The sequence below is a fragment of the Camelina sativa genome, chromosome 13 (assembly GCF_000633955.1).
Source record: "Camelina sativa cultivar DH55 chromosome 13, Cs, whole genome shotgun sequence".
In the NCBI taxonomy this organism is placed as follows: domain Eukaryota; kingdom Viridiplantae; phylum Streptophyta; class Magnoliopsida; order Brassicales; family Brassicaceae; genus Camelina; species Camelina sativa.
Window position 1 is genome coordinate 19,026,949 of NC_025697.1, and position 10,908 is coordinate 19,037,856.

Below are 10,908 nucleotides of genomic sequence, written 5' to 3' on the forward strand. Positions count from 1 at the left end.
TTCTCCTCCAAATTACAGTGATGCACTTGACTCCTATATTCATCTTGCTGTTGAGGATTCTTTTGAGAAGCATTGAATTCCTTATTGAGTATTTAATTTTTTTAATGATAAACATATTTGGTTAATATTTGATTTTTAAAGAGTCTGATTTATATTTAATTTAAATATCGTGAATTCAAATTCTATATTATTTGCAAAATAACGTTGATTGCAAATTATGACATGTAGGGATTTGCGAAATGGTTTAATATAGAGTCCATTGTTATAATTTACAGGAAAATATTTTTTCCTAATGTCAACATATAGTAATTTATAACTTCTTGATGATATTCATTAAAATTATTGAAGAATTATTTTGTAAAATTTACTTAACAATTCAGTAAACATATTTAGAATATTCATTTATGATATGTTTACATTCTTCATCATTATCGCCTTTTTTAAAAAAGGTAAATATTTCTTCTTAAAAAATCAAGTCGGTTGTATAACATCTCTATATATATTACGCTAATGTGTTAAAAAGTCATATCCAGAACTCAATATGACTTCTAAAAAGATGAATGTTCGTCCCTTTGTTCAGCTATGCGATCTCAACCCTGCGCTAGACCATTACAAAATTAGAGTCCGTATCATAAGACTTTGGAAGTCATTCAAGTCTCTAGAGATGGTCTTCGTTGACAGTGATGTAAGATTTACTAAGATTCCTTTAAGCGTAATGTTTAGTTAGAATCTCTATCATATTTTAAGAAAAATCTCGATAATAGCTTACTAACTTCTAAACGTTATATATAGGGTACAAGGATACATGCATCTATTGAAGACGGTTTGGTCAGCAGGTTTCAGAACCAACTCGCTGTCGGCGAGTCTAAGATAGTTGATACATTCAGCTTAGTAGATTATGATAGTAGTTATAAGACAAGTTCTTTGGGATTTAAAATCGTATTTTATAGAACCACTATAGTGAAACCATGTGATGAATTCCCAGTTCGTGTCCCAGAAAAATATTTTCAGAATTTTGCTTCTATATTGGCTGGAGAATTAGACAAGAATGTATTGTTTGGTGAGTTGTTAATTTCATATTTTAAATTTTATTTAAAGAAAAAATTATCAATTCATACGTATTTTTGGTAGATGTTATCGGTCAGATCGTTGGTGTAGGAAATCTTGACAGCGTCAAAACAAAAGGGAAGGATAACGTCAAATTGAGTTTGGATCTGCAAGATTTAACGTATAATTCCTTAATAGATACCCTTTATAGTTAAAATTATTTGGGAATATAATGTCTAATTATGTATTTTTAATTCATATATTCGTAATATAGTGGAACCTGGTTGAATTGCACTGTGTGGGGTGATCTTGCAAAGGCCTTTGATACACTGATAAAAGAACATCAAGATATTGTTGTCGTTTGTGTAGTACGATTTGCATGCTTGAAGGAATGGAAAGGTGATTTCTGACTTTCTTATAATCTTCGAACTTATGATCATTAAATCTAACATTGCCAATTAAATCAAAATTTCAGGGAACTATAGTATTTCCAATGCGTTCAACTCAACCGATATTATGATAAATCCAGTTATGCCTGAAGTGGAAGCGTTCCGAAAAAAATAAATATATATATATATATCCCTTCTATATTACTCAACGATACATGATATAAACGTTTATATGTTCTTATTATTATCATAACTTTACAGGTTGCCCACTGATGCTATAGATTTAGTACAACTTGAAGATGAACCAAGTCCCCAAAAATCAAAGGTGACATTATATGAGGAGTAGTTTGTTATTAACGAGAAATATAGTATGGACCAAATCGTTTATGCACTTGAGGTAATGTTTGTAAAAATTTAATTGATATCATCTAATTTGAATTGTTTTGAAAAATTGTTTAAGTTAACAAACGTTTGGTTAATTCATTATAGACGCGAACATGTGTGAAAATCGCCACAATATATTTTGTTGAAGTATTGCCTAAATGGTATTATATTGCCTGTAAAGTTTGCAATAAGAAGGTGCAGCCGTACCCACTAGAATCTCAATCTGGAAAAGAACTACTTTACAGTTGTGGGTTTTTGATGCTGATGTTACAGATGTTGATTACAAGTAAGTATCTCTTGAATTGTTATAATGTTTCTTAATATTTGTTATTTGGAACTATTTATACATTTTAATTTATGTTAAACTGTTTGAAAGGTATAAACTCATACTTCATGTCGGTTATGGAAGTTCACAAAAGATTAAACTGCTCTTCTTTGACGGTCTTGCTCAACTATTTATTGGAAAAAAAGCCGAAGAACTGGCTTTGGAAAATTCAAAAGTAAGTATATTATATTTGACCTCTGTTTAGTTTTAAAGATATATAAACAAATATTGAAACATGTGTCTACCTATGGTCAGGAGGATATTACAGCTATTCCCGAATCTCTTTCGGTCTTAGTAGGGAAGACTATGTTGTTTAAAATTTCGATTAAAATCGATAATTTAAAGAGCAACAAATCTGCTTATGTTGTTGAAAACTTTTGGGAAAAGGATGACATGGTTGTTCAATTCGGCAAGGTACTAAAGAAAAAACAAAAACTCATAATACCATTATTAATATTATATTATTTAAATGTTTTTTAATCTTAATGTATAAAATTTAATTGTAGGAACTTTATGGAAGGAATGAGCTTTCAAATATTACTTCGGATAAGAATGATTATAAGTTGCAAATCGCCCCAGCTGAATCGAGTTTGGCTTCGTCTAAGAGAGATCATTCAGAAACCGATGTTGTGTCGGCCGGGAGTCATAGCATGAAGACAAGGAAAAAGATCAAAACTGAATCTAAAGACTGAGAAATTTCCATCACTTCAGATCATTTTCCGTTTTGTTATTGCTTTTTATTTATTTATACTTTCAATGGGATTATGTTTTTAGAGAATTTTAAAAATTTCAAACCATTTCAGTCACTTTATACAAAGATTTGTATATATAATTTGACATAAATAAAATAATCATGGTATACAATAGATTTGGAAATATTGAATATTTAGTATAATTAAGTAACTATTATTATAATTAAAGACAAGAATGATCCAAAAGTTAATAACTTAATGTTAAAATTAAATATTGACAAAATTCAATACGAAGTTTGAGGAAATACGATATTCTCGGATTTTAAAAACTTATCTTCTACATGTTATATATATATAATTATTATTATTGTACTATGTCAACTCGGAACAAAAAAAAACCATCTATAGAGTTCTTGCTGCTTGACGTAAGAGGTAACGCAATATTAAAGATTTTTACAATATTTTAAATCGTTGTAATTTCATACTCACATGTTTTAAATGCATATTTGAAGAATTATAATGAAACGTTCAATCGGAGTTCGTCGATTTACCAAGAAAAGTTCAAAACCTGAAGAATATGCGCTTCGTACGCAACTTCAGCCAGAACAATTGATTTTCTTTTGTGAGGATATCATTCCGGAACCAGAACAAAAAAAATCTAGAAAAACCATGAAAGAATCAAGATCTTCTGAAGAACACTCATTGGCGCATCTTAACGTTCAAAGTATCTTTGTTGACGGTGAAGATGGTATACTGAAATCAAAGAATGAGAAATCAAAATTTGATATGTGGATGGAATACAATATGATGTCTATCAACGAGACAGTTAATGCATATGATAAGGCTGCCTCTGGATCTAAATGGTGTGAGAAGAATAAGTTATGGATTCAAATATCTAACACCACAAAGGATTAACTTTCGAATATCATTCTATGATTAATATTTTAATTTTTAATAATACCTACTTTATTTAATAGTTATGAATTATGATCATGATGTTACTATAATCCGTTAATGAATTTTTATAAGAGATTTTATCATTTTCATTATTTTCTCAATATTTTGTTTCGATGAAACATTGAAATAGTTTTTTAATAATGATTACTATATGTAAATACAACCAAATCTATATTAATAATATAATGTTGCTAATAAATAATAAGATTTAATAGGTTTATATAATTTGTTTGTAACTATAAATATGTTATATTAATCAGACCAATAGTATATAAATAAAGTAATGCTTAAATTTAAATCCGATATTGATATGTAGGATTATGGAAGTATAATTAAATAAAATATTGATGAACTTCAAGAAAGTAAAACTTAATAATTGTATCAAATATCCGTATACGTAATTACAAAGATAAATAACAAATGATTTTGCCTAAAAAAAAGTTAAGATGATATATAGAAACATAAGTTAATATTCGTATTTATCAACAATTAGTACATTTTTAGTTTAGAGAATATATAAGTACCATCTTCATATATAAGCAGACCTAACAGCGATATTCACTAAATTACTAAGAAAATTAAGGTAGAAACAAAAAGAATCATAAATAGACGATTATATGAATTCTTGATCATAGCTTTGTTTTTTTTGCAGATCGCAATTCTTGGCGTCACATAATGAGACCTTCGAAGATTCCATACCGAAGAAAGAATGCATCGACACATGCTGTCTCTAAAAAACGTAACGACATTCTCAATTTTTAACATTAAGAGATATGTTATATTCAAATCTAAAATATCGTACGCAATGACATTCAAAATCAGGTGTTAGTTCTACGATAAATCTTCCTGCTTTTACGAATGCATTGAATATTCAGTATCCTAATCCACATAAGATGGCAAGGTTGAAAAGAATGCAGATATTGAAGTCTAAGAAGGCGAAAAGAAAGAAAAGAGGTCATATGTCCGGAAAGGAATTACTTAGTATTTATGTAAATAAATAAATGCTAATTAACTAATTCAATCGTTACTTTTACAGAGAATTTACTTCTTCCAGGACTACACGAAGATTTCGAATGTTACGTCGCAACTGATTCGGATACGAACGATGAAAGCGATTCTGATAGCTCTACTAATGAGAATTCATGTGAGATAAATGAAAAAAATACGATATCTGACATGTTTCTTGGGTTTCATCCCATAAAAGCTAAGTTACAAAAAAATGGTATATCTTGATGCATATGTGAATTGTTATATGATAGTTTTGTAATTATGTATTTTTTAACTAATATATATTTAAAATATTAACAACTATTTTGTATAGGTTATTATGATGATGGAGATCCTTATTTTTTATGTGAAAGTTGTGGAGCATTATGTGGTATGGAGAGCGGGTGAATAAACGGACTAAAAAGGCAAAGCCGGATTTTTCATTGTGTTGCCATCGTGGCAAAGTAATACTTCCTACGTTGAAGACTGCACCTAAATCGTTACTATCGTTGTTTATAATCATGACGACCGGAGTAAAAACTTCCGTGATAACATACGAGCATACAACATGATGTTTTCGTTCACATCTCTTGGTGGTAAAATTAACCATTCCATAAATAATGGTAGGGGTCCTAATCTATTTCAGATGTGCGGGAAAAACTATCATCGTATTGGTGATATTTTACCAGAACCTGGCAAGGAACCAATGTTTTTACAATTATATATACATGACGTATATAACGAAGTATCTAATAGAATTTCTGCATTTAGGTAATTATTAATAATGTTAAATATGTATAGAAATATTTGTAATATTTTTTTAAGTATGTAAAATATCTTTAATATTTGTTATATTTACTAATCATAATTAATATATTTTTTTAAATTGGCATTAATATAGGACATCTGGATCTGCGGGAGATTTAAGACGTGAGATTGTTGAGCTTTTAAAAAGACGCTTGATAGTCATAACCCGCATGTTAGGGCGTTTAGATCGGCACGTGAAAGCTTTAATATGGAGGACGGTAGCGAAGGTTTGCGATTGCTGTTACCTTCGGAAAGGACCACTGATGCAAGGACTCATAATCTTCCTACCAGCAACGAAGTTGCTGCTCTTATTCCGGAGACTTTACGGCTGGTGTAAATAAACGTGACATTGTTATAGAAAGTCGTTCGGGAAATTTACAGCGGATAAGTGAACTTCATCCCGCATACTTACCTTTACAATACCCATTGTTGTTCCCTTATGGTGAAGATGGTTACAGATTAGGCATCGATATAGGGTTCATGGATACCCGTGTACGTAAAAGAAAAACAGTCACCATGAGAGAATTTTATGCATCTAGAGTATTTGAAAGATATGAAGAATCTTCCATTGTTGTTATGGCAGGCAAATTATTCCAGCAGTTTTTAGTCGATGCATTCACTACTATAGAATCAAACAGGTTGAACTACATTTGGATCAACCAAAGCAAACTCCGAACTGAAAGAGTTGATAAGATAATTGAAGCTGCTGAAAAAGGACATGGAGATCTTGCACAACACGGAAAGAGAATTTTTATTCTGTCATCTTTTACAGGTGGAAAGAGATATATGATGCAACATTATCTAGACGCCATGGCTACTTGCAAGTATTATGAATTTCCTGATCTTTTTATAACATTTACGTGCAACCCAAGGCCTGAAATAGATCGTTATTTACAAAGGCATCGTCTTAGTAAAGAAGATAGACATGATATATGCAGCCGAGTTTTCAAGATGAAACTTGATAGATTATTGGACCAAGTCACAAAGGAAAAAACATTTGGTATCGTAAATTCTGGTATGTTTCATAATATTTATTATAATTTCAATCAGTCTTTCCGAAAGTGTAAATATATTAATGTTTTTTTGATTAAATATTTTTCAGCCATGTATACAATAGAATTTCAGAAAAGGAGTCTGCCTCATGCGCACATGATTCTGTTTTTACATCCAGACAATAAGATGCGTACAACATACGACATTGATAAATTCATAAGTGCTGAAATTCCTGATAAAGAGGTGGATAAGTATTTATACGAAGTTGTTTCTGATGTGATGATTCATGGTCCTTGTGGTCCATGAACAGAGATAGTGTCTGCATGAATAATGGACAATGCACTAAATTATTCCCAAAGCCATACATGGATAATACTATTGTCGACGATGCTGGTTATCCAATATATAGACGACAAAACGATGGGAGAGTTTTGGAAAAAAGGGATTTTCAATACGATAATAGTTATGTTATTCCCTATAATCGTGATTTTTCTCTTCGTTTTCGTGCTCATATAAATGTTGAGTGGTGCAATCAGACAAGTTCAGTAAAGTATTTGTTCAAGTACATCACTAAAGGTCTGGATTATGTTAGAGCCAACGTAGGAGGAGAAGATCAAGAAAATGAAATCAAAAAGTATTTCAATTGCAGGTAATAACTGTTTATACAATTTGTAAAACATTCTCGTATTTTTTCTCCAACTAATTCAAGCCTTTTTAGATACGTATCTGCATGTGAGGCCCCTTGGCGAATATTTGCTTTCCCGATCTGTTATCGTACTACACCTATAGAAAAGCTCCCATTTCATCTTCCAGGACAAGAATTGGCTATTTACAAAGAGGATAATCCAATAGAAGATGTCTTGTACCGTACAACGAATAGAACTTCTAAATTTTTGGGCTGGATAATGCAACAAGATATATCCCCAAGCTAGAGAACTCATGTATGCTGAATTTCCATCTAAATTTGTGTGGAATAAGAAAGAAAAACTTTGGAAGCCAAGGTCGGAGAAGCGAAAAAGTTTTGCAATAGGCAGGATTACATACGTACCGCCATCTGTAGGACAAGCCTATTACTTGAGAGTTTTGCTTAATAAGATTCCAGTACCAACAATCTTTGACTATTTAAAAACAGTCAACGGTGTTTGTTATAAGGATTTTCAGGAAGCTTGCTATGCATTGGGATTACTAGACGATGGTAAGGAATACATTGCGGCTATAAATGAAGCAGGTGAATGGTGTTTTGGGGAATTTTTAAGAAAATTATTTGCGATCCTACTGCATACAAAGAGTTTAACTGTTCCTCTTGAAGTTTGGAATAAAACAAAGGACATCTTGTGCGAGGATATTTTGTTTAAAGAAAGGAGACACATAAATGATCAAGGTATATCAAAATGATTTTAATTTAATCGAAAATATTTTTTTTTTCCGCATGACAAGATTATAAATAAGTGTTTAACTTACAATGGCAGGTCTAATGTTGACACGGGCTCAGATAGAAAATATATGTTTAACTGAAATAGAACTTATGTTGCGCTTGAATGGGACGTCTCTTACAGCTTTCGAGAAAATGCCTAAACCAGATGAAAAAATATATAAGCCTCATAAACAACAGGAATTGTACGATAAGTTGTTACCAATGCTAACTGATGAGCAAAGACGTGTTTATGAAGAAATCATTCACTCTGTGAATCACGACAAAGGTGGTATGTTTTTTGTCCATGGTTTTGGTGGTACTGGAAAAACATTCATGTGGACTATTCTTGGTGCTGATATAAGAGCTAAAGGTAATATTGTTCTGAATGTTGCTTCAAGTGGTATAGCTGCATTGCTTTTGGAAGGTGGTAGAACGGCTCATTCAAGATTTGGTATTCCAATCAATCTTAATGAATATTCTGTGTGTTCGATCGATGCCGAATCTGATCTTGCTGATTTAATTAGAGAAGCAAAGCTCATAATATGGGACGAGGCTCCAATGATGAACAAGCTTTGTTATGAAACTTTGGATAGGAGTTTGCGAGATATCATGAAGTGTGACCAGATATTTGGAGGTAAAGTAGTAGTGTTAGGAGGTGATTTTAGACAAATACTACCTGTTATTACCGAAGGAGGAAGAGTGGCGACAGTTTTAGCATCTATAAACTCATCTGTTCTTTGGAATAGTTGTAAAGTTCTTAAACTTACCAAAAATTTGAGACTTCGTAAGACAAGTAATAGTATGGACACGGCTGCTCTCGCTACTTTCTCAAAGTGGCTTCTTGATATTGGGGATGGCAAAATCAACGAGTCAAATAGTGGGGATGTGGAGATTAAAATTCCTGATGATTTATTAATTAATACAAGTGGGAATCCTATTGAAGCAATAGTTAAAGAGATTTATGGAGAACGTTTTGCAATGAGGACTGATCCAAGATTCTTTAGTGAAAGAGATATTCTAAGTCCAAGGAATGACGATGTTGATAAAATAAATCAGTTTATGCTTACTAAGCTCCCAGGTATGCAAACAAAATAAATTATGGAATTTGGATATTGGAGAAAAAGTTTTTATTTAAAAATATTGATATTGAAGTAAAATTTTTTATTAAAAATGTCTATTAAAAAAAAACCTAAAATTCTTTACTTTTTGTTGATCACAGGTGAAGAGAGACGATATCTTAGCTCTGATAGTATTGAAATGTCTGACACAAGCGGACATGATGATATGATCTACACTCAGGAATTCTTAAACAGTATACAGGTTTCTGGATTGCCAAGCCATGTTTTGACGTTGAAAATAGGAGCACCTGTCATGTTGTTAAGGAATATAGATCCAAAGGGAGGTTTGTGTAACGGTACGAGACTAATTATTACTCAGATGGCCAATCATGTAATCGAAGCAAGAATCGTGACAGGAAAAAAGGTTGGTGATAGGGTATTTATTCCTAGGATGTATGTTAGTCCACCTGATGCAAAGTTTCCCTTTCGTATGAGGTGACGACAGTTTCCTGTTACCGTGGCGTTTGCAATTACTATAAATAAGAGTCAAGGTCAAACACTAGAACATGTCGGATTGTTTCTACCGAAACCGGTTTTCACACATGGACAACTTTATGTTGCCTTCTCTAGAGTCACAACCAGAAAAGGGCTAAAGGTGTTAATTACAGATAAAGATGGGAAGTGTCAGAATAAAACACTTAATGTTGTTTACAAAGAGATATTTGAGACTGTCTAATTATGTTTTGAAATTGCATTATTGTTTTGGATTGTTAGACTTGGACTTTGTTTTATCTCTTAAAATAAATTGGTTTAAATTATATTTATAAAACGTTGTTTGCCCCATTTTTTACTATATTTTAATTTAACTTCTCTCCAATGATAAGAATGTTATTTCAGAAGGGTGTAGACTTTCACATTGAAAAAAATCATATCCTTATTATCCTCTTATTCTATATTATAAAAGAAGTACTAGATGAAAATATCACATTTTATTAGTTTCAACAATGTTGATTAAAATTATGTAATTGTTATATATATCTTAAGTTTATATATTACCTATAAAATGCTTAACTCTAACATATCTCAAATAATAGGATTGTTATGTCATTATGATTTATACTTTCAATTTAGAGAAAAACAACTTCTAATATTCTCTTATTCTAAGGGCATCTTATTCTAAATTTTGCACATCATTACATTTTATTAGTCTCAATAATGTTGTTTTCAAAAATAAAATTGTTAGTAATACCATTATTAAATCTTTTATTATACATACTATAATAATTATTAAAATACTTAACAGTCTAGATAAAAGGTAAGACACGCTAACACGTATAAGACGTAACGTTTAATCGTGACTGTTTGTATTCTTGCAAATCTCCAATTCCCTTTTCGTTTTCGTTAACAGAGGATAAACAGGAAAACCCTAATTTGTGGAAATCATGAAGTACGACTGTATATCTAATCTTCATCCCGGCAGGACGAGATGGTGTATCTTGGCCAAGGTCTTAAATTCGTGGTATGTCACCGAATTCTTCACAAAATGGGTTCCTCTTCTTGTGGACGAAAAGGTTAATGTAGTTAATATAACAAGAATTCTACTTATGTTTGATTTACAAAAGTACTTAAATCATAGTTTTCTAACACAATGTTAAACAATTTTGGAAGGGTGACACAATTGAAGTTGCCTTTATACCGACTACACTACTCAAGCTCCGGAAGTACATCTACGAGGATGAATGGTATGCTATTAGGAATTTCAAAATCATCAATCCAACCCTCAAGGAGAGGAATACCCATCATCCTTATCAAATCAAGTTTACGGATGAAACAACCATGACCCTAAAGGAATCGG

The 10,908-nt window shown here is 31.5% G+C and overlaps 1 pseudogene; it reads left to right on the forward strand.

Moving 5' to 3' along the window:
• Nucleotides 557-2,837, forward strand: LOC109128378 (annotated as a pseudogene).